At 44.6% G+C, this 23,659-nt stretch overlaps 1 long non-coding RNA gene and 1 pseudogene across 1 annotated transcript; both read right to left on the reverse strand.

The window, feature by feature from the left end:
• Nucleotides 1-2,039: 2,039 nt before the first annotated feature.
• LOC134472637 (uncharacterized) lies at nucleotides 2,040-10,401 on the reverse strand. Its single transcript, XR_010042530.1, has 3 exons — nucleotides 8,585-10,401; nucleotides 2,596-2,755; nucleotides 2,040-2,485 (listed from the first exon to the last, which is right to left on the reverse strand). It is a non-coding gene; the product is annotated as an uncharacterized LOC134472637 (long non-coding RNA).
• Nucleotides 10,402-10,464: 63 nt separating this feature from the next.
• Nucleotides 10,465-17,258, reverse strand: LOC100731343 (regulator of nonsense transcripts 2-like; annotated as a pseudogene).
• Nucleotides 17,259-23,659: the final 6,401 nt, after the last annotated feature.

Below are 23,659 nucleotides of genomic sequence, written 5' to 3' on the forward strand. Positions count from 1 at the left end.
CCTCAAAGGGAAATAAGAACAGCAAGTGAGTCAGAGAAGCTACATGTAAAGAGAAACAAAATAAGCCCCAATCGCAAATACACACATCTTCACTTGGATGCTATATTATTTTTCCCTGGAGTTCAAATTTGGGTAGATAAAGAACAGAATCTGAAGGCAGCCTCTGGTGTCAGGTATAACAGAAAATAGATAAAGCAAAGTTTCACTTAAGGTAAAACAAACAGAAAACAAGGTCTTGTGACATTTGATGAGAATGTTGTCTTTCTCTTCTTTTCCTCAAGCCTTGATACCAAGCTGTTTAAATGAAGGCTTTCATAGGGGTTGATGTACGATGGTCTTGGTTATTGTCCCAGACGGACAGAAAAAGCCTTCCTAAGGGGTAAAGGAGGCACAGAGAAAAACGGGAAACAGAAAGCTGGAGGAAGTCTGCAGTCTTCGAGGTTGGATGGGGCTTTTTGGTTTTGGGTTTTTGTTGTTGTCTTTGTTTTTGTTTTTCATTTTTTACCTTAAAAGTGGAGATACTGCCATTGACTTTGGGTCAGTCAGCTTTTCATTACTGTAACAAGATACATATCAATGTATAAAGAGCAAAAGATTATTTTGGCTCACACTGTGAAGGGTTTAGTCAGTGACTGATCCCGCAGCTGTTGATCCTGTGGGAAGACAAAGCAGCATGCCCGGGGTATGTGTTGGAGCAAGCTGCCATAATGGCTGGGAATCAAAAAGGAGAAAGAAAGAGACCCACAGCCACAGTCCTCTTCAAGGGCTCTAATGACCTAGAATCTTAATCACATCCCACTTCTGAAAGGTTTCCATCACCTCTCAGTAGTGCCACCAAGACTTTATTATCACTTGGGCCTTTGGGGAATGGTGAAATCCAAACTATAGCAGACTCCAAGTTCTGAAGTCCAGGTACACGGAGGGCCCATACTTTAGTGGGAAGAACAGAGAGGCGGGTGTGAGTATACAACAATGAATTGCCTCTCTGCACAGTGTGTGAGAGCCAATGATATCATGCAGGTGTCCTTAGGGAAGAAGGAAAAGATTAAAAAAAACTGTATTTGTTTCCAAATGTTCTCCAGCAGGTGAGGATCTGTTTGGAAACCAGGCAAGGTCTGGTACAGGGGAGACTAGATCGGGCCCGATCTGGGGAGGCAGGGCTGCCCTGCTGTGCCCAGGGTAAGGCTCTGGCATGCAGTCTCAGGTAGAGCTCTGTGGCTTTTCCATACCTTGTGGCTAAGGGATTCATCAAGCAAAGTGCCCTCACCTCCCCTAGGTCAAAAGTAGGAGTAGAGGAGGGGAGGTCTTTCAGGGCAAGGAGGTAGTCGGGAAGGATATTTCCAGCTGTATTTCCCTCCCACCTTCCTTCCCACTGCTTCTGCTTCCTATTCCCCGAAAGAAACCGCTTCCTCTCTTTTTTTCTTAATTTTTAAAAATTTTAAAGATAATAAAACCCAACCAACAAAACAGAATAAAGCCAATCAAAACAAGGCAGTGAAAATGGCACAGAACTTTGAAGCAGGACACTAGGAAAACAACAATGGCTACCATAGTCTATCTTGTTATCTTCACAATAGTTGTTCATTCCATCAGGTGTAGCAAAATCAAACCAAATGGAATAAAACTAAACAAAATAAAACACTGAATAAAGCAAAGCAACTAACTGAAACAAAAGAAAACAGTGAGAACAGTATCTCAAAAGCAAGTGAGGAGGAAATACCCCATATTTACTATATTGCATACTGTTATCCCCCCTTAAGATGTTCAGACCAGCCGGCCTCAGGCCTGCAAAGTCAATCAATCAATACAAACATTCAGTTGCTTTTTGTACCTCAGTTGCTATCAACTCAGCCTGATCTCCAAACCAACCAGTTGCTTACTGGGTGGAGGGGTGGGTGTTATCAGCCTGCGCGCCAGTAGGCTCTCGGGAGGCGCTATGTGGCTTTTCTCTTTCTGGACCCTGCTTGACTTTGCAGCTTACCAGCCAGGCTGGCTAGCTGGCTTCGAAGCATCTTCCTCTCTAGACAACTGTTCTGACCCCCAAGCCTTAACCAGCTGGCTGACTGGGTCACAATCCTGAGCTCTTCTGGTCAAAATTGTAAAATTGCAAAATCAGCTTTTTAAAGAAAAATGTTCTTTAATTAAGTTCAACTAATGGTTTGTGAAAGCCAAACATTCCCAGAACCATGTGCTACAACTTTAAAGAACAGCTTTTATTTTACCCACTGTCTGCGGCTCAGAGAAGTGAAGCAAGGTAGCCAAGGTCACATGGTGTAAAAAGTGATGGAGCTGAGCTGACAACCCAGGTCTCGGGGTGCAGTGTTCCCTCCATCATCTGCTGGCATGGTGTGTGTGTGTGTGTGTGTACACAACGGCCGGTGCGTGAAGCTTTAGTTCCCGTTCGCTTTTAAGGCATCCAAAGACCCTCAGCAATTCTTGGTGATGCTTAGCATTCTTAACATCACCCTGGGTTGGATCCCCAGCACTGCAAAATAAATAAAGTAAATAAATAAGAAATGAGAAAAAAAAAAGGAAAAAATACTGTGAGGAAAACATTGTCAAAAACCTTCGAGATCTCTCCTTTTGCTGATTTACCTTTTTATATGTTAAATCCTAGAAGGGGACATTCTGGAAGCTGGGAATTAAAGCTCCCATAAGAATTAAAGAATTCTCCTGGTTTCCCACAGTTCTCCCTGTTTCCCTTCCGGCTTTCTGTTTCTGTCCCAGCATGCACCTCCTTTTCACTCTCTGGATCCTTTAAGAGAAAAATGCATGAGAATTAAGGTCTATGTACCCGTAATTATGTGCCTAAGTGCACGTGCACACACACACGCAACTTCCATAAAAACAAAATACTTCTAGTCTATACACCAGAGAAAGTTAAAGGCAGAAAATCAAGAACCAGTAACTTTTGAAGGTTGTTATTTAACATTTAAATTGTAATGTACAAATCAGCACTAAGGTGTTTATGACTTAGCACCAAGGATGCTGGAATCATTTTATTGGTGACCTAAATGAGTGATTTATTACAGAGGTCATTAGTTAGAAATATTACAAGACTCCAGTGCCATGTATATGTGAATTTAAAATGTTGGCAGTGTGAGCAGGTCCACCCTGCACTGAGCCCTAGTCTCCTGTCTCTCCCCATCCCGGTGGACTGCCCCTCCAGCCCAGGTGCCCCCCACACAGTGCCTGCCTGAGAATGGAAAGCAGCCTGGGTGTACAAGCTGCGTGACTCTTTTGTTTCAACTTGCTAGTAGTGAACATTTGTGCAGCTGGCAGAATGTAGCCTAAGGTTTGCCTTCGTGGCCATCCACCCCGGAACACAGCCGTGGGGGCGGGGACCTCACCCCACCGCCCCGGCTCTCCACTGTTGCCTGTGATTCTGCCACTTGCTGAGCAATCAGACTGATTTAGGTGCATCAGCAACAGCTGGTGAAGGGCAAAGCCAGGCTGTGGGGTCAGCCCGATCCTCTGCGAAGCCTGTGGACCTGATGCCTCTCGAGAGAATGGATGAAGCCAGCAAACAGCAGCAGTTGAGGCCAAGTGTTCCATCAGTCAACAAGAGAGGAAATAATATTTCTTATTGACTGAACTACCTTTAATCTTTAGGATCTGCCATAAAGTGAATCCTTATAAATCCTCCTTATAGCAAAACCTCTTAAGATTCTTTAAAGGTCAGGCTGAATATGTAAGTTCTGACAGGAAATAAATGCTGTTTGGCCTGAAATGTATACTTAGCTATCTTATGTGAAATTCAGTACAGGGGGTCACAGAAATAAGTTTCACAGAAATAAGTCCCTTTGCAAAAGGTCAACTTTAATTCCAGTGTCCTGGGCCCAGCTAGGGAAGAACACCCTTCCCTGCATGTGCCAGAACTCCAGGTAGCAGCTTTTTCAAGCTGATTGTCCTACTCATCAAGAAGAAGGACTTATTTTTGGACCTGAAAGAATGAGAATTTCCCACCCTTCAACCAATCCTCAGAAGGCCTTTAACAGGGACATAAAACAAAAAATCTTCCAGATTTCTGTTCTTCATTTCAACCAGGTATGTTGCCTTGAAAACACTTCTGAACTGGACAAAAAAGGAGAAAACATCACAAGTAAGAAAATCACCTCAATGAGAGTGAACACTGAACTGTAGTCTTTAAAGCAAAGGAGATCTGTGCAATAGACATCTGGAAAGTGTCCCCGGAATGCACAGAGAGTGGCAAGATCAAGGGAGATTGTGCTTAGAGTTTGTAATATTAGCACTGCAGGCTTCAGAGCTGGGAAGGTTCTTGGTGACTGACTGTCTAACCCACACTTTCATCACGCAGATGAGCATGAGTTCTATGTCCCATCACAGGAGAGGCAGAATCCAAAGACTGCAGGAGTTTGGGATCTTAGTTGGCTTTTTCCAGTATCTCTTACTAGAAACTAAATGGCCTGGGATCTCCGGTAGATAAATACTTCTAGATCCTTTTATAGAGTCCTCTGTGTTAAAGAGCCACACTGAGGTCCAGCCTGCCTGATAAGCCTCCTCTTCTCTATTCTTCTGAGGTTTTTCATTCTTGCCTGAAAGGACCTGAAGTTCTTCAGGTTTGTCATTTAAGGAAATGGATTCATCCTTGCCTGAAACAAACAGACTGAAATGTAGCTTTGTTTTTTTTCTTCTTCTCCTCTTCCTTCTTCCCCTTCCCTTTCCCTTTCTCCTCCTTCCCCTTCCTTTTTTCCCTCTTCCTCCTCCTCCTCCTCTTCTTCTGCTATGCTGAGGGTCAGACCCAAGCCTCTGTACATACCCTACCACTGAGCTTTGCCTCCGAGTCTGCCTCCAACATTTTTGATCTCTTGTAGAATAAGCTAATCATCCCAAAACCTATGAATTCCCGAGGGCCTGATTGTCCAGCTGAATGAAAACCTGTCCACCACTGTCTTTATCTGATGCCTTCTGAGGCTCTGAAGGGTCAGCCGGAAGCAGCGAGGGAAAGTGAGAGGCCACCTGTCCTGGGTGTGAGGATGGGCTTCGGGGCCCTCCAAGGGATTCTTCATACTACAGAGCAGCAGTGCTAAACAGGGTCTATCGGTGCAGAGGAATAAAGAAGGCGCTGTGGGGCTTGAGGAAAAGAAGGAGAGCCTGGCATATTCTTTACTCTGGAAACTGAATCTCTGCCCCTCACCTCTACGCCATCCCCTGGACCTTTTCCCTAGCCGTCACTACCTCTCTGCTCTGACATGAAAGATTTGACTTTCCAGGAAGCAAGCCTGAACCGAAAGCCAGAGGACCGAGCGATTTCAACACTGCACAGACTGGTTACACCTTTTCTGTGTTTCATTCTTTCATTCTACCTAAATACTCCAAATGCTGACCACGTTCTGAATCCTGAGGTGTAGGACACCTCTGCTTTCCCTGCAGATACCGCCTCGCTGCTAGCCAGCTGGCGAGGATTAATTCTTACCCTTCATCTCTTCAACCAGGCTTGGGCACCTAGGATCTTCCTTTTCCTTATTTTTATCCATTTGACAAACACTTGATCACTTACACTGCTTGAAACATGGCAAGAGTACTCAGGTAAACCAAATAAGCCTCCATCTCCATTGTGTGTGAGAGAAGATGCTCATATAAAATAGAATACCCATCAGGGTCTCTTCTGGTTTCTAGCTATTGCGAAAATGTACCTGCCTGGTTCGTTTTGTGAACACATGACTTCATTTATCTTGGTTAAAAACATTATCTAAAGGTCCATTGTTGGGTGAATAGATAAATTGCAGAATATTCATTCAACGGAATATTATTCAGAAATAATGAGGAATGGATTACCAAGAGTTGCATCCACGTGGAAGCATTCCAAAAACATTTTGATGGCAAAAGAAACAAGGCACAAAGCAGTTCATTCTGTATGATTCTATTTATATAAAGTTCTAGAACAGACAAAACTAATCTATGGTGAGAGAAATTAGGACAGCAGTTGCCTGTGCCAGGGAGGACTGACTGGAAAAGATGCGTGAGGATGTCCTATCTTTTGTCTAGCTGTTGTCTGCACAGGTGTACAAATTTGTCAAAATGTACCACACTGCATGCTTGAAAACTGTTTATTACATGTAAATTATGATTTAATAAATATGTGACTAAAAATCACATTGGCCCGGTTTTATTTACATCAAGAGCAGTTACATATGAACTTGCGATTTGTTGTATTATTTTTGTACTTTTGCGCATGATCAGGATGATTTACAATAAAAATATTTTTGAAGCTGAGAAGCAAGACATAAATATAGCACAGTAAAATCCCAAGGAATCTCAGCATTCATTTAGTCCATTTTCCCAGTGAACTTGGGTCCCCTTTAGTATGTACGGGTGGGGGCTTCCTGACGGACTCAAGACACTGAAGGGCAGCACTTGCTGCCTCCTGAGCAGTGATTCCAAACCCAGCGAAAGCAGCAGCAGACAGCCACAGGGCAGAGGCTGCAGAGGACATGCAGCAGGGCAAGGGAGGGCTGCCTACCGCCTGCCTTCCTGGATCAGGTCCACCCCAGAGCTACCAGGGGCTGCTGGGAGACGTGAGCTCAAATAAAAGCTGACCCTCTCCTTGAATGTGGCAGAGCTGCAGCCAGGAGGTGTGACTCTGAGCTCTCATTTTTTCTTCTTGGCCTGAGATGTTCTTTGTCTCCCAGCACTGACCTAGTTCCAGGGCTCTTGGGTGGGCTGGTCTAGAAAAGAGCAAGAAGGGGCACAGCCCACCCAGAACCAGATGGGTCAGGTTAGAACCGGGAGGTCGGCTGGATACCAGGCCGCTCGCTCCCCTCCACCTGGGAGACAAGCAAGGTAAAGAGAACATTCTATAAACTGTAATGTAAAACATGAAGCCTTCTTAATGGCAACACTGCCCACAGAGCAGAAGGTCGGGACATGTTAGCTGTTACACAGCGGGGCAGCCAAGCGTCTCTGCTCACTGTACCGCCACTAGGGAAAGCAAAGCTCTGAGGACCCTGTGAGCCTCGCTGATTTTGTACCACCTTCTCCCTGAGTGGGACCAGGCCTAGGGACAACCTTAGTCACTTAGGTTTTAAGGCTTCCAGCAACAGAAAACATCTCCCGTCAATGATGCCTGTATAAGCCTTGGACAAATGAAGCCCCTAACTCAGAAGGACAGAAATCGGAAGCCATTTGGGATGTGAGTAGCAGAATCACACTGATGGTCCCCTTGATACAAATCTGCCCCAGTTGTCCTTGTGTCTGCTCCAGCCTGGGGAGGATCCACTGCAGCAGGCACCTTGATTGACAAACCCAAAGTGATCCAGATTTCTTCTACAAAAAATCATGGTGCTGTGGCAAACAGGAGCGCTGGGCTTTCCCGTGCCCAATCTAGTCCACTGCCCGAGATGTCAGCTCTGTATTCTCTTCTGCCACAGGGCCTTTGTCAGACAACGGAATATCACAGAGCAGTGGGGCATTTGGAGCCTGATAGGGGCAGTTACTCTGTGGCAGCCGCCAAGTCACCTCCTTCAGTCTCCCCACATGGTCTCTAACAGTCCACAGAGGGTGTGGGTGATGCAGACTTTAGAACCAGTTTTCCAAGACCCCAGTCATTTGTGATTGTCCGCTAATGTGAGTGTCCTATTTTGGCCCACCCTAAGCTGGAGTTGAGTGGGGGGTTTTCCCTGAGCAAACTCAGGCTGCCTCTTTCCAAGCCACATCTGTCTCTATCTTGCCCAGCAAGCTCTGGTCTCCCTTGGCAAGCTCCTCCAGAAGCTGATCTCTAGGGAAACCCATTCCTTCTGTGGCCTTGATGGATGCCTCCACAGGTGAAAGAGGCCCACAGGCCTACTTGGCCATTCGCCTTACTGGAATCCTCCCTGGCTCCCACGGTGGCCAGGACCAGGAAGCAGGATAAGGTAACACGGGCAGGCAAGGTGGGAGGAGGTGGAGGGGCAGCTACAGGACACAGGATGAGGCCCTGCAGCTCAGCCACCCAGCTTCAAGCCACAGAGAACTCTTGCTCATCACCTGCTAGACCCATAGCTCTCCGGCTTGGGTTTCTTTTTGTTGTGCTGACTGCTGTGCCTCTCCTGCCCAGAGCAGCACCTGACCCGTTGACAGGCACAGAGGATAACTCCCAAGAGGTACTAACACTGTTTCACTTTCTTTGCAGAACCACTTTTGGTATCTCCTCTCTCAGTGGCCAGATCTGCTTGTGGGGAGGAGCTGGAAAGCTTTCCCTTCTGTTCAGCCACAGACCCAGCCAGGCAGCTGGCTGGCTGAGGGTGGGTCAGGAGCCCCAGCAACTTTGGCACGGGGCCCATGGGGTTGGGGATGGGCTGTGGCCAGCAGCCCCTGGGGGTGGCTGCTCCCCAGCGACTGCAAACACACAGGTGTCAGCTGAGGAGCTTTGGAGGAGGGGGCTGGTTATGCAAGACAGCAGAGCTGCGACCAAAGAACAGCTCCCCACAGAGCTCTCTCCCACACTAGGTTGCTCCTGAGCCTATTTTTCTTCCTTTGCTTCCAGAAGATGAAATAAAAGAGAGACAGACAAAGACAGAGAGAGAGACCAAGTTTCTGAGAGAAACTCCATTTATCGGGCTTAGGAGACAAACTTTTACCATACCTCAGGCCCTTCGGCAGCTGGGCATGAGCCCCACATCTCCGAGCATGGGGGACTGTGCACTGGAGGTGCCATGCTCCTCAGAAGCACCTTGTTCGGCAATGCTGGTTGCCAGGCCCCTTGTCAGACCTGGCATGAGGCCCAGAGGCCGGGCATCTTGATGTAACCTGTCCACTTATTCCTTCCGGCCCCTCCCTGCCTTCCCTTCAACAAACAGCTCCACATCCCCAGAGTCCTTCCCGTCTGAGGCAGGCAAGCTAGCAAGCCACATTCCACGCTGTCTGTTGAGTTTGCCTCTTAGTGTGTCCCCAGTTATTCTCCAGGTGACCTCTGCACCCCAGGACAGCTGGGATTGTCCCTCTTGGGATAAACACTGACTGCGGGTTTTCCTGCTCCACACTGAATCTGCTGTCCCTGGTTTCAGGACTCATTTGGAGGTTTTATTGTTGCATTGTTTTCAATTGCAGCACTTTATTACAGCACCGGCAAAGGTCAGATTCCTGAAACTGGTGAAGACTGGCAGCATTTCCATGTCGAATGTTACATTTTACAAATTTTGTTTTTTATTTACATCTACATGAAGAAATCGAACCACAGTAAGAGAAAAATGCAAAACAGCTTAAAAAGTATGTATCAAGTTGTAGCATACTGTGCTCTTCTGCTCAATTTACTATGCCTACTAACAAGCAAACAAAAGACAACTATCCTAACAAACTCACAGACTGTCAGAAACAGACTAAGAACCCTCATTTCTATTCAGGGGCAAGGAACAAAACCAATTAGAGACAGAGGTTGTAAACCCATCAAAGTCAACAAAATACTCTGATCTACCTGTTGTCCTTTGCTCATTTTTTGGTACATACTGACTGATACATTTGATTTTCAATGATAATTACAATGGATTCAATGCTACCTCTATCCTCAGGCTAGTATGAGGCTTTTCTAAGCAAACCTGGCTTAATGCTCTCTGTATACTAACAATCCCCACATTTTTCTCTCACTCTAAGTGATAAATTTATATCACTGACTAATGGATAAAAAGGGATTTTTGTCCCTCATCCCTTGCTCCTCTTGAAACAAATTCCTAAACAAAAGCCTCCTCGGTGGATTAATCTGGTATTTGGGTATCTGTCATTATTTTGTTGTCCTGCATGAGTTTTTACTAGAAGATTTCAATGCTTGCTCTGTACTTTTCTACTGAGGTCCTGGAGCCCCCAAATATGTATTCTTCCAGCATGGGATGCTCAATTCCAAACACTGTAATTCCAATCAAGTTAAAAACTCAAATTCATTTCTGCCATACTGTTGCATCACAGCCGTCCCTTCTCTGGCTCAGTCATCTCGTCTGTGTTCCTCTTGGTGTAACTGTTCTGTGGTCCACTGCACTATTTCATTCCTTTCTTTCTTTCTTTCTTCTTTTCTTTTATTCTTTCTTTCTTTCTTTCTTTGAAGAGAATAAAACCAAATGAAATAAAACAGAATAGAGTCAATCAAAACAAAACAAGGAACGTGGTACAGGACTTCAAAACAAGATAAAAGGAAATCAATAATGGCTACCATAATGCCTCTTGTTATCTTCAAAATAACTGCCCATACCGTCATAACAGCAAACAAAATAGAACAGAATACAATCAATCAAAACAAAGCAATGAATGCAATACAGGACTTTAAATAATAGAAAACCACAGTGGCTGCCAGAATGTCTCTTGTTATCTTCAAAGTAGCTGCCTATACAATCACACATAATACAATCAAACAACACAAAATAGAATAAAATCAATCAAAACAAAACAATGAAAGCAATACAGCACTTCAAAACAAGATACTAGGAAACCAATAATGGCTACCGTAATTTGTTATCTTTGAAATAGATGTTCATGCCATCAAACATAATAAAATCAAACAAAGCAAAACAGAATAAAACCAAACTAAACAGAACAATGAAAACAATACAGGGTCTTAAAACACAATAATAGATAAACAGTGGCCACTGCCTTCCTTTTCACTTTTACAATATTTGTTGTGCATCTTGGATCTCACTAACTCCTCTAGCTTTGTACACTAGGGAGATGTCACAACGCTCACCCGTGTGACTCTGAATCATTTCATCCACGAGCATGATCTCAATTTGCACCCACTTACCTCTAACAGCCTTGAGGTTATCTTTCTTTATAGCTGAGTAGCTTTCCATTATATAAAAATGCCACATCTCTCTTATCCATTCTGCAGTTGACGGGCTAGCTACGCCTGCTTTTTTCTGGTTCCCTTTCACATAAAGCATTTTCCCCTCTCCTTTGACTTTCAATCTATAAATTTTCTTTCGAGTTAAATATGTTTCTTGTATAAAGCACATTGATGAATCCTGTCTCCCGATCTACTCTGCCTATGTTTCTTTTACTGATGAATTCAGGTCATCTGCATGAATGGTTATGGCCAACGTGCATTGGCTCGTCTCTGCCAGGCTATCTTCCTGCCCCTGGATTCCTACTTTTCCCCTCCATTCAACTGCTTGCCCCAGTTGGTGACCTTCCTCTCACTGTTCCTGGAACCCTGGTCACTTTTCTCTCTCTCTAGAATACACTTTGATATTCTTTGTATGGTTGGTTTGGTAGTTATGAATTTCTTCAGCTGTTCTTTGTCATGGAAGTATCTTGTTTCTCCATTAATTCTGAAAGAAAGTTTTTCAGGGTACATCAATCTGGGTTGGAAGTTGTTTTATTTCAGGACTTGGAATACTTCACTCCAGCCTGTTCTTGACTTCATAGTTTGTGTTGAGAATTCTGTCATGATTCTGGTGGATTTTCCTTTGTAGGTGACCTGTTTCTTCTCTCCAACAGCTTTTAATATTCTGTTCTTGTGCTGAATTTCCAGGATCTTGATTATTGTAGTCTAGGTATAGATTCATTTTGGTTATGGCTAGCTGAAGTTCCATACGCCTCACATATCTGAATCTCACATCATTTTCCCATGCTTGGGAAGTTTTCTGCTATTCTGTAGTAGACTTTTAATGTTATTTGTGTTGTCCTTCTCTTTTTCAGTCATACCTATTATTCTTAAGTTATGTTTCTTTGAGTTGTCTTGCAGCCATTGAATTGTTACTTCTGGCTCCTTATTATTTTTAAGAAATCTTTCCTTTTCAATTTCAAGCTGCAAACCTGTCTTCAAGGTTTGAAAGTCTATCTTCAGTTTCTTTCAAGCAGTTTTGCCTGCTTTCAATAGAGTGTTTCATTTCCTGGCTATCTCTTTGAATGTTGCATGCATCCTAAATCTTTTTTATATTGTTCATTCAAGATTTCCCCTCATTTTCCTATGCTCCTCTTTTTTTAATCCATGTATTCTTTAAAGGTGCTTAGCCATTCTTTTATTATGTTTTTCAGTTCTTCTTTTACCTGAGATAGCATTTCTGCTCTAATTTCTTTTATAGCCTCATGAAGTTTTTCTTTACTTCAGTTGCTATCACTTCACAAACTTCACATTTACAACTCCTGGACTTGCTGGATTGCCTTTTGCTTCTTCATCTTGATATATCCCTGGGTTCTTGTGGACAAGTGGGTAGTGGGGTCCTAGGCACTTCCCGCATTGGCTACAATTTCTCTAAAGTGAGAAGGTTTGGTTCTCCTGGCCAGTGCTGGCTATGGGTATCTGATCGTGGCCAGTGGGTATGCTGGTGCGGGGATGGGTACTGCTTTTCCCAGCCAACATTGGCTCCCAGATGGCTGGTGGAGTGTGTATGGGGGCAAGACTGGTTGCTGCCTCTCTGACCTGAGTTGTTTGCCCACAGGGAGCCTCCACGATGGCTGCTGGACTGCAACCGCACATACTCCAGCAGCCACTGTAGAGGCTCCTGGCCCATAACCAACTCAGGTCTGGGAGGTAGCAGCAGCCCCACACCCACACACGCACTATCTCATTTCTTGACTGCCATTCTCAAGAGAAGATTAATCCTTGTGTGATTTCCATGACATACGGCCTCCTCAGCACTATCTGGAAGCCTCAGGTTTGCCCAGGGGTGTTTCTGCCCCACAGCCCCAACTTGCGCCTCGTTTAGATATGCAGTTCTCTGGACCAATATGCTGAGATGTGTCATTCAATTTCTGGAGGACTCCACTACACAGTGTCAGACACAGGGCCCAAGGAAATGACAGGGCTGCTAGATCAGTGTCTCCTGTCTGTCTTAAGGGTTCGATCTGCAGCAGGGGCTCCCTTTCGATGCCAGTAACAAGGCTACTGCCCAGGAGTGGTGTGTTCTGGAGCTGGCGCTGGGCAGGAGACTGCAGCATTTGTTGATAACCTTCTTGTTCTTGTCGTTCTTTGCTATCTAGTGGGAGCTTTTTCATTCTCATCTTCTCTTATTGTTCTGTCTGTTGCTGGTTCTAATGATTCGCAGCAAGTTGGGACAGCAGGGCACATTTAGGATCCCCAACTGCAGTGGATTGCCTCTTCCCATTAGCATGACAAATGGTAGGGTTTCTGTGGCTCTGCCTCTCCTTCCCCAGCACCCCAGGCGGCCTCTTCCTCAGCTGGCTTTTGAGATGCGGAGGAATAGTAACATCAAGCTGGCTCCCCTCTCGTGCACTCACACTCTGTTACTGTAGGTTTCCCAGCATCACTGTATCCAGTGGGAAGGAAGTTCTCTTCATCTACACAAGGCACATGCTTCAGTCTAGCCTTTAACCAGGACCTCAGCATGCTTTCCATGAGTTTCATTCTCTTTATTGGAATCTGAAAGATAACTGATATTCTCCTCCTCTTCTCCCTCTGCATCCTCTTGATCTGAACTGCCCTCTTCTTCTGACTCCTTTCCTTCACTTTCATCCCAAATTGTTCTTCTATTTCGACTCCCCCTTCTCCTTCTCTTTCTCTATCTCTTTCCTCTTCCTCCTTTTCCTTTTCTTACTCTTTCTCCTCTTCTCCAACATTTCCTCTTCCTGACATGGAATCTTTTGACTCTTTGTCATTTACTAGGTCTACTTTTACTAATTATTCTTGTTCCAAGTCATGTACCTGCCTGATGGGTTCATCCAGAGTATTTCAGAGCTTGGTCTTTGTCTTAGCAGTTCTAGATATCACACAGTTGATATCAGTAGGAAATGGATGGTCTTTTGTCCAAACCTCCATGCTTTTTTCCCACCAAACATAACACTGAAAATATACAAGGAAGCAATCAAGTTTGTGTTTATTTGAACTTCTGTTAAAGTACTGGCCATGAGTATCCAGAAAAGAGCATGTTAGTCTGTCTTAGTTACTTTTCTCATGGCTAAGACAACATATTCAATGCCCAGAGTTAAAGGAGAAAACGATTACTTGACACACAGTTTTTAAAGATATCAGTCCATAGTTGGCTGGCCACAAGGCAGGCTGGCCCAGAAGATAAGGATTGCAGAGGAGAAACAGTTCATGGCAAGCAGAAGGTAACAAAGCAACAGGGGTAATGACAGCTTCTTCTATCCCCTCTGTCACATCCAGGTTTTTGAGGGCAGGTAACATTCACCCCCTTAATCTGAGTGCCTGTGATCCTAGCATTGAACCATATCCATTCCAGCCAGCATCACACACTGGAATGTGGTCCAGCCACTTCTGAAAAAGCCCCACCAATAATCACATGAGCCTTTGGGGGACATCTAAACACTAGCCTAACATAGTCTAATTCTGAAAAGAAACTCAGGAGAGTTCAGTGAACTCAGAGTCATCTGAATTAACACTAAGTGAAATAAGAGACTAGAGTTCTCAAAATAACAGCTGATTCCATTATTCAGGAATTATAAAGTGTCCCCAAGAATTTAGTACTGCTGATACACCTCTAATTAAATTTAGGTTGATTAACCTCCATTTCCAATCAAATGCTTTAAAATTCCTTCTATGATATGGATTCCAATATCCTTTTGGTAGCATACTGCTCCCACTAAAAGTTTGGCTATATAATGAATACCACTGTATTTCACATCCCAGATGTCTATCATACAATCCGTAACAAAATCTTTCACTTCATGGTCCTTCCTGGGCAACTGTCACATCAGTCTCAAAATCTTTCTACATCAATCTCAAAAGGACCTTAGAAAGATCCTTCTACAAGTTTCCAGACATATTGCTGAAAGAGATGTTTCTTTCTCACTGTCCTTCGAAGGTGGGTCACAGTAGTAATAAACATTTTCCACCATTGTGATACATCTTATGTCAAGATGTATTACTTGTTTCTTTCTCGTCATTTGCTCCAAAAGTACACTGATCCTCAAGTACAATTCTGGAGATCTAAAAAGAAATCATCCACATATCTCCAGTAGAGTACACATTTCAATATGATGATGGGAAAAGTTTAACAAGCATCTTCAAACCATGTAGCACAAACATCTTAAATTCTCCAATAAATGAACAGTTTGGTTCTTTTTTCAATATTGATCTGCTCCTTTTTTGTTCCCTCAGCATGAAACAAAGATCCTCTGCTACCTCAGACATGAATGGATACAGTGTAACATTCAATCTTGCATAAAATGGTAGCAAATCCAGCTTTTGTCTAGGAACTATAAAGAGGCTAGTAGTTTGTTTTTGTGTTCATGTCATGTAAAAATCCATTGCTGACTTGTCTGTCAGATCTCGGTTGAAGCAGTTGGGCAGCTGCTAGAGGAAAGTACCTACCATGAACTTGAGATGAGATCCAGTGCTGGCTTCTGCATCTTTTTGTCTCTGTTCATCAGGAAGTTTCTTTGTAAGAACTTCAACTTCATCTCCACCTTCTAATTCCAAGGTGTCATTATTAATTTCCAGATTTGCCAGCTCAAGTTCTAATCCATCAGGGCTTGATACCTTCTAATCTAGAATTCTGAGGTTCCTTTACCTCTTCGGAATCATCTTTGTCAGATTCTTTGTTCTGACAACTTTTTTTCATTGTCCTTAAACAGGATGGCTGAAATGAAAGCTTTCAAATCAATAAGGCTCTCGTGAAATTTACAAGAGCTTTCAGCTTCCCATATACCACCTTCCACATCAGAATCTCCAGGCTTACAAGGTGTGAATATATCAATCTCAGGCCCATACTCCTCTGGTATTGGTTTATCCTGAGCAGATTTTCATCCAAAAGGTCTGCTAAGGATTGAGAATTTGCCAGCAGCTTCTGATAAAACATGGCAAATTCTTCATGTTATTTATGTCTATCCTTAGTTCTCCCTTACAATGTAGAAGATGCCTGCTTCTTCTCTCACTATTTTGGAGTTCCCTGTGGTTCCTTTTCAGATGTCTGGTCAAAGATGTGGAATACTCTTTCATTCAGGAAAGACTGTTGTTTCTCTGGGCTAATTATCTCACTAGGAACAAAACTCAAGTTAAACTCTGCAGCACTCTTTACTCTCCTAGATTCAAGTCCAATGAGATCATCCTCTGAGTGGTGGCAGAAAGATGAGTGTAGGATTCTCAGTTGACAGTAATAACATCTTTTAGCTGTTCAGAGATTAAGGAAAGACCTTCCTTGTCAGAGAAAATCCCAACTCTGCAATGAATCGCCAATCAGTTCTTGGCTTTGATAATGTTAGGAGTTTTCTCCTCTTTTATTGCTTCAGAATGTTTTTTCCAGGCCTGAAGCAGTGAGGGCACAGAGTCAGCAGAGGAACACAGGTGCTCAGCACAGTCCGCATCCGGGATGTTTAGTTTGGCTTCCACAGGGGAAGCTGCAGCCTCTGCTATGCATTTGCTTACAGTTAGTCCTTTAAATCATGGGACAAGGCACTGTCTGTTGTTCTGTAATAGTTTTTAGTTCTTAACAAAGCAGTGTTTTTCTTCAAACTTGAGTCCAGGTGGCTAGGGAAATTTTCTGGGGCATTTGGGTTTTACAGTGAATTCTTTTCCTAACTGATGTCATTGCCAAGCTTCTTAATGAAGCCGAAGGGATTCTTCTTTCTCTTTGAACTAAGCAGGTTTTCACTGACATTTTGCCAGCTTGCCTTGCTTTTGTCTCTCTTCCCCTTTGTTTCTCCTCCTCTTCCTCTTAATTCTTCCTCTGCCTTCCCTGCTCCTCCTCCTCCTCCTTTTTCTTTCCTTTTCTGCTTTTTGCCCTCAGGACCTCAGTGCCCTCTTCCTTGGCAGTGATCTTACAGTCCTCCTCTGCTTTTTCCTGATGCTCACGGCCCACTTTTCACTGCAGTCTTTCTCCTTGTTGCTCACCAAAGATTCTTTTTCTTCTGTGCTAGCAGCTTTTTACTATCAGCTGACATTATGTGATTCAGAATCATCTGTTGTCAACTTTAGCCCTGGACTTCCCAGCATCAAGTCAAACGTTCTGGCCCTCCTTCCTTTATCTCTTAGAAGCTTTTCATATTTAAGTGCAAACAATCAAAAAATACTTTCCAAAAACTGCCAGGAGTTAAGTACCATGAGGACACAAAGAGTCACCAACTTATCCACTCAGTTCGAGCCACAGAGCTTTGAGTCAGGCAAACCTGCCTCAGAATTCCTGGTCCCAATCTCAAGCAGTGACTGAGGTCCTCAGACACCACCCCACTTTCACCCTGATCTTCCTCACAGCCATTGCTCAGATGGGGGTCCCTCTGTTTCCTGCATAGATTGCTGCCAAACTCTTGCACTTTCTACGTCCTCAGGTTCTAGAAGTATGTTTTATCAAAACAAAAGTTAGATCTATCACTGCAGGAGCTGGAGGCTGCTGATGGCCCACCTCACTCCTCCGTAGCATTGCGAAAGTCAAACTCACAGAATCACAGAGTAGAAAGATTGTCGCCAGGAGCTGGGCAGTGGAGAGAGGGGATGGAGGAATGTTGCTCCGAGGGTACAAACTTTCAGTTAATCAGGAGGGAAAAGTCTGAGGCCTCTTGCACCTCATGATGGCTATAGACAACAATGTAGCCTTGGAAATTGCTGAGAGTAGATCCTAAGGTTTTTGACCACAAAAGAGACGAGTATGTGAGATAATACACACATTTATAAGCTGATTTAACCAGTCCGTAATAGATGCGTGTTTCAAGACATCATATTGTACACAATAAGTATATATTTATTTATCTTATTAATTCATATGTTTAAAATTGCAGTGTTTCCTCTTGTCTGTGAATAAAAAGTTCAAGGCCACACGGCTGTTACCATGTGTGGCCTACAGCACGGGGTCAGTCAGGATCTCCCCATGCCACACACACCCCTGGAATTGTTCATCCTGTGCCCTGATTCTCTCTCTCTTACCAGAAGTAACTCCCAAGAGCACCTGGTGACTACACACTTCACTTCAAAGCCAGCCCAAAGGCCACTTCCCTGAACTTCTCCAGAGTTCATCTTTGTCTCTTTAGGCTCCTGTAGAACTGAGTTCTATCCTTTATTAGAACAGTTAGCGCTTGGAATTGTCATTGTTCAAAGAATCTCAGAGTTCCTGCCTTATTTGTGTCCTATGTATTAGGGATTACACAATATGGAATTGACCTACTACACACAGCAGCCCCCGAACTCAAGGAGTCATCTCCAATTTTCCTCGACCTTTTCAGCAATCAGTAATACTGGGCAAAAGAGTAGAAACCAGTCTCTCTCTCTCTATCTCTGTCTTTGTGTCTGTCTCTCTCTGTGTCTCTGTCTGTCTCTTTCCCCACCCCAAGGGGATGGAACCTAGTCCTTTACACTGAGCTGTATCACCACCAGCCCCTTCTATTTCTTAATGTCGGAACAGGATCTCCCTAAGTGACTCAGTTGCCCAGGCTGGGCTTGAAATTGTAATCATTCTGCCTCAGTCTCTTAGAATACTGGGATTATAGGCACGAATCTGCATTCCATTTCATCAAAGGCACCAATGAGCAACCCCCATATTGTTAAAAGCAGTGGTCAGATCTCTGCCATGGTCATCTAGAGACAATTACTCTTTCTCATGATCTTGTGCTTCTGCTGGCTCCTAGGACACAAAGTCTCCTGGTACCTCCCATACACACACACACACACACACACACACACACACACACACACACAGTAGCCTCAGACTTTTTTTCCTTCTTTCTCATTCCCCATCCTCGGAATGGCTTGGTACCAGGATGTCTTCTCTTTTCCATTGACACTAGCTCTCTTTATTACCTCATCCAGATAACAGCTTTAGGCGCCACCCCTCTGTTGATTATTCCCAAATTTATAACTCTTGCCTATTCTCCGGATTTCATGATCATTCTGACTTTGGGGGAGACCTCGACATTGTATGGCACCAGATATGGTAAATAAGGTGGAACCTATGGCTCCTGTAGCCAGCTGTGTACTCTACATCCCTGTCCTTCCTCTCAATCCTGTTAAGCTGATGTGCTGATCCATCCCTACCCAACCTCTTTTCTCTCCATCTCAGTCTCAGCTCCTGGTTCTGGTGTGTGCAGCCCAAACATCCCCAGCCAGCTTTTAGCTCCAAGACATCACCAAGTCCTATTGCTTGCGTTTCTACACAGATGCTGAATTCTATGACTTCTCACCACCCTGGCCAGTCTCACCTGGGCTGTTTCACTAAGCTCCTAGCTTATTTGTCTCCTTTGGCTCCTGTCTTCTTAGGGTCAGTTCCCTATGCTGCAGCCTGATTGATTCTGGGGAACCTAAGTCAGGTCAGGTCACTGCTTGGTATACAACACTCCAATCGCTTCTATCTCACTTACAATGGGCCCCTGTGTTCTGACCCCATCTCCTCTCCAGCGTGATCTCCCTCCCTCCTCGACCTGACTTCAGCCACACAGGCCTCCTTGCTGTTCCCAGTCGGGTCAGGTACACTCCTGCTGGCCTGACTGAGGCAGACTCCTCAACCTAGCATGCTCCCCAGAGGATGCCTGGCTCACCCCTCCACGACCTTTGAATCTTTTCATGTCTTTCCTGAACCACCTGTTATTAGACAAGGAGTGATCAAAACACATGTGAATGTTTAAATAAAAACTGCATTACAAAAAGACACAGTGCCATTGATCCCCCCAAATGCCTTCTCCGTCCTTCACACACACTTATCCACTCCCAGCTTGCCACTTTCTGAAATGCTTCTGGAAATCTTTTGTGTCTTTATGACATGTGATCAAAAGTATGATGAACATTGTTGCTGAGTGCCATTCTATGGAAAGACAGGTTCATAAAAACATCATAGGATGTTCTCATCTACCTTATTTACCATATCTGGTGCCGTACAATGTCGAGGTCTTCCCCAAAGTCAGAATGATCATGAAAGGTAAACATTTTGAATGGATTCAGGACATCCAGACAGCCACAATAGTGCAACTGAAGACATTCACCAAAGAGGACCTCCAGAGTTGCTTCAGAAAGTAATCAGAGGGATGGTCTCCATCCCTCTCTGTGTTTCAAAGGCAGAGGGAGTCTTCTAGGAGGGATTAATGGCAGTGCACCTTTTACTGTATTTTTAAATGTAAACATTCATTGTGTTGTTCAATCACACCTCATATTTTAATTTACTCTACACTATTCAGTTTAACCTGCAGGACATTAAGTCCACACCAGTACCTTTACACTTTAATTCTAGGGACATGTCAGCCACAGTACAGTGGAGAACATACAGTTCAGCTGGATCCTGCTGAAGAGCCACACTCTGAAGGACACAGCTCTGAATTCTGTTATTCACATCTCAAGCAGCTACCAGAACTTAATCCCCAACCTGTTCCATGGGAAGCTGCTGGTTTGAGAAGATCTGAGGTTACACGATCCCAAAGAGGACATGGAACCTCAAAAACGGAGAAAGATCAATGGGCCTGGAACTGGCTCTGAGTCTGCTGTTACTAATATTTATTTGGATAGTGACCATCATGAGCAGAAGCAAGGGAGACATGTGCTTTATTCCCTGATAGGACACAACGAGGGAGTGGTTCACTACCTCACCGACTGCAAATTTCTTAAAGGTCCTGTTATTAATAATGAAACAAACTGAACACAAGCAAACAAAAAGACAATCTTGCCAAATCCTTTTATGCACCTGTAATCCCAGTGCTTGAGAAGCTGATGCAGGAGAATGACAAGTTTGAGTTCAATCCAGAAAACTTACCAAATTAGTGAGACCCTGTCTCAAAATAGATTGAGGATGTAGCTTGAAGCAAACAAATCTCAGAATTGTGTATATTTAGGCAGGTGTGGTGGTACATGCCCATAATTCCAGTGCTAAGGAAAAGAAATCAGGAGGATCATTATGAGTTCAAGGCCAGCCTAAGCTACAAAGTGAGTTCAAGGCCAGCCTGAACAGCACAGTGAAATGAAATCCTGTCTCAACAAACAAACAAACAAACTATATATATATAATATTGTATCTATTTACATTGTTTATAGGATCTTCTGTTTTTAAATTTTAAACTTCTTCCCATGGTCTTTATTCCTCTGTGTTTATCTTTCTCAATAACTCATCAACATCTGGCATATTATATATACAAATTTTTAATTGTAACTTTTGTGTTATCTAATATTTCTGTCTATCCATAGATAACTAAAACTCCATGGGGCCAGCAATTTTTGTTCCTCTCTCTCTCTCTCTAAATATATATACATACACACACACACACACACACATATATATGTTTGTGCATGGGTATGTGAGGGTGTGTGTATGTGAGAGATTTTTGTTTACTATCACAGCCTGTTGCAGATAGTACTGCCTGGTATAATAGCAATGGCTGTTTTTTGTTTGGTTTGGTTTTTAACACAGCATCTCCTATGTAGTTCAGGCTGGCCTTGAACTCATGGCAGTCCCCTGCTCCAGCTTCCAAAGTGCTGGAATAACAAGCATGAGCCACCATGCTCAGCAATATTTATTAAATTAATGAGTAAAACAAGACAAGAAAGTGCTTCAAGAAAATAGACATCATACTAAAGGAGTTCAAAAGAAAACAATAAATTTTGGCCAGAACATCAAGCAAACAAAATTTTGCTACGTTATGGAATAAAGATAACCAGGGTAGTTTGAATTTATAGACATGAAATTATCACAAGCCAGACAAGCACGTCAGTGAGACTCCTTAAAAAGAAAGCGAAAGGATCAGATAAGATGTGAAAGAGACATTTGTGTCAGAAGTGAAGACTAAAGTCTCTCGAGATGGGTTTTTGATTCTGGTTTCGTATCACTGAGGCATGAGGCACCTAAACAGAGCTGGGACATGCGTAAGTCTGTTCTAGGAGTGAGCTGGGAGTAACACAGGGGCCAATTCGCATTGTGTGTGCAGCTTAGCAAGATTTCTAAACTGTCTCAAGACGTCCAAGAGCAGGGCACATGGGACAGAAAGAACAGCATGAGCCAAAGTATTCGGGAAAGAAAGCCTGCATTCAAGAAGGCACCTGACTCCAGGAGTGCAGCAAATAGTGACCCCTGTCAAGGGGAGGGCGACGTTAGGAGGGGTAGAGGTCAAAGCGCACACCCGTGGATGTGGCAGGCCACAGAGGGCCAGGAAACACTTGTCGCAAGGAAACAGAATCAGAATTGTGTGACTGAGGACAAAAGCACTTGCCAAGAGGCTGGTACAGTATTCTAGGTGATGGCAAGTCAACTACAACAGCTAGGGACGGTGAGACAGGGAGACGTGACACCAGGGAGGAGGTCAGAGAAGAGGGCAGGAGAGTTGAAGATGGCTGTAGGAGAGGCTGTGGTCAGCCCGAAGTCTGCTGACACGTTAGCTTCCCCATGCTGAGTCTCCCCCAGGGCTCAGCCAGGAAGCAAGCCAGACACATAGTGACGGGGTGGTGGTCTATGGGGGTTTAGTCCATCTGGTTGAGCTTGCCACTGGGTGGGAGTGGGGGGCAGGAGGCCAGGAGGTGCAAATCCCTGTGGTGAGTGGACAGCGTGGTCAGTTGCAGCATGTCTCAACAGCATGATGGATCATTCTGGAAGCTGAGAACCAGAGAGTCCAACCAGATGGAGCAAACTGTCTCCTATCCAGGAGGTGCAAGTCCAATGTGCAGCACCCAGTCCCACCCAACTTACCTCAAGAGTGTCCTGGTCACCAGACCAAGCCAAAAAAATGAGATTTAGGCAGTAAGAACTCAGGTCCAGGAGACACTAGTAAAACTAGGAAATGAGGGTGAAAGCCACTGGGCCACAGGCAGACCCAGTCTGAGCCTCTAGCCAACACAGGTCCTATCAGCTTGTGGGCAGGGGTTCTAGGTACATGACCAGGCTTGGCTGAGGGGTGGAGGTGGGGTCTAGTGTCTCCACAGGTACAGTGGAAGAGGCTGGAAAGCCCATGTCCAATCCCACGTTCCCTTCCCCAGCCCTCAGCACAGCCTCAAGCACTTAGGCCAAGAACTGACCAATGACTTTATAACCTTTGTCTACTTTCTATTTTACTGGGAGGACAGACTTGCTTCTCCGTCACTCTTCTTTTGGTACCTTCTGGAAAGAAAGGAACCCACAGTGAAACGGTAGGGAAAGGGCAAACCAGGAAGACAGGACAGACTCTGGCCACCGATGGGCCCATTCATTCTCACACAAGGCCAACACTGAGTGTGCTGTGTGCTGCCCGTTGCATGGTATCCTTATCTCCACTCCTGCAGTCCTCTGCTGGAGGGTATTGCCCCCAAGCACAAGGGAGCCCCAATATGAGTGGGGCAGGTGAGCGATGGAGAGATGTGGGGGTGGTCTCAGCAGGCACTGGATCCAGGGCTCTGCGACACTCCTTGAGATTATGAAAGTCCTTCCCCTACCTCAGGGATGTGCCACACATACTCTCCACTAGAGCAAGGAGAGGGGAGCTCTCCCAGCTGACCTGGTGCTCTCACCCTCTCTGACTCTCAAATGCTCTCAGCAATTGCTTTAGACTCTCCTGACAAAGGAACTGGCCACCTCCCCCACAGCCTGGGAAACTGCTGATCACTGGCAACCAACAGCCAGGACAAGTGGCACTGGCCTGGGCCCTGACCCAAGGCTAGAGCATTCCATTTCAGTTTGAAGCCACTCTAACATCTTCCCCACACCCCTGCTCCTTGACTTGAGGTGAGTTGAGGGTTAGAGGCGCCCAGCAGGGAGACCATTAGGGAAAGAGCCGCTGTGAAACCATCTCAGCTGTTCTTGTGGGAACCTGGAGGAGCAGAGGGGATGAGGAGACCAAGGTCTGAACTGGAAAGTCAGAGGTGTCCTGAGGTGGGCACCAGCAGGTGACG

Source organism: Cavia porcellus, unplaced genomic scaffold (genome assembly GCF_034190915.1).
Source record: "Cavia porcellus strain 051 isolate PalLab524CR breed Dunkin Hartley unplaced genomic scaffold, mCavPor4.1 scaffold_24, whole genome shotgun sequence".
Lineage (NCBI taxonomy): Eukaryota > Metazoa > Chordata > Mammalia > Rodentia > Caviidae > Cavia > Cavia porcellus.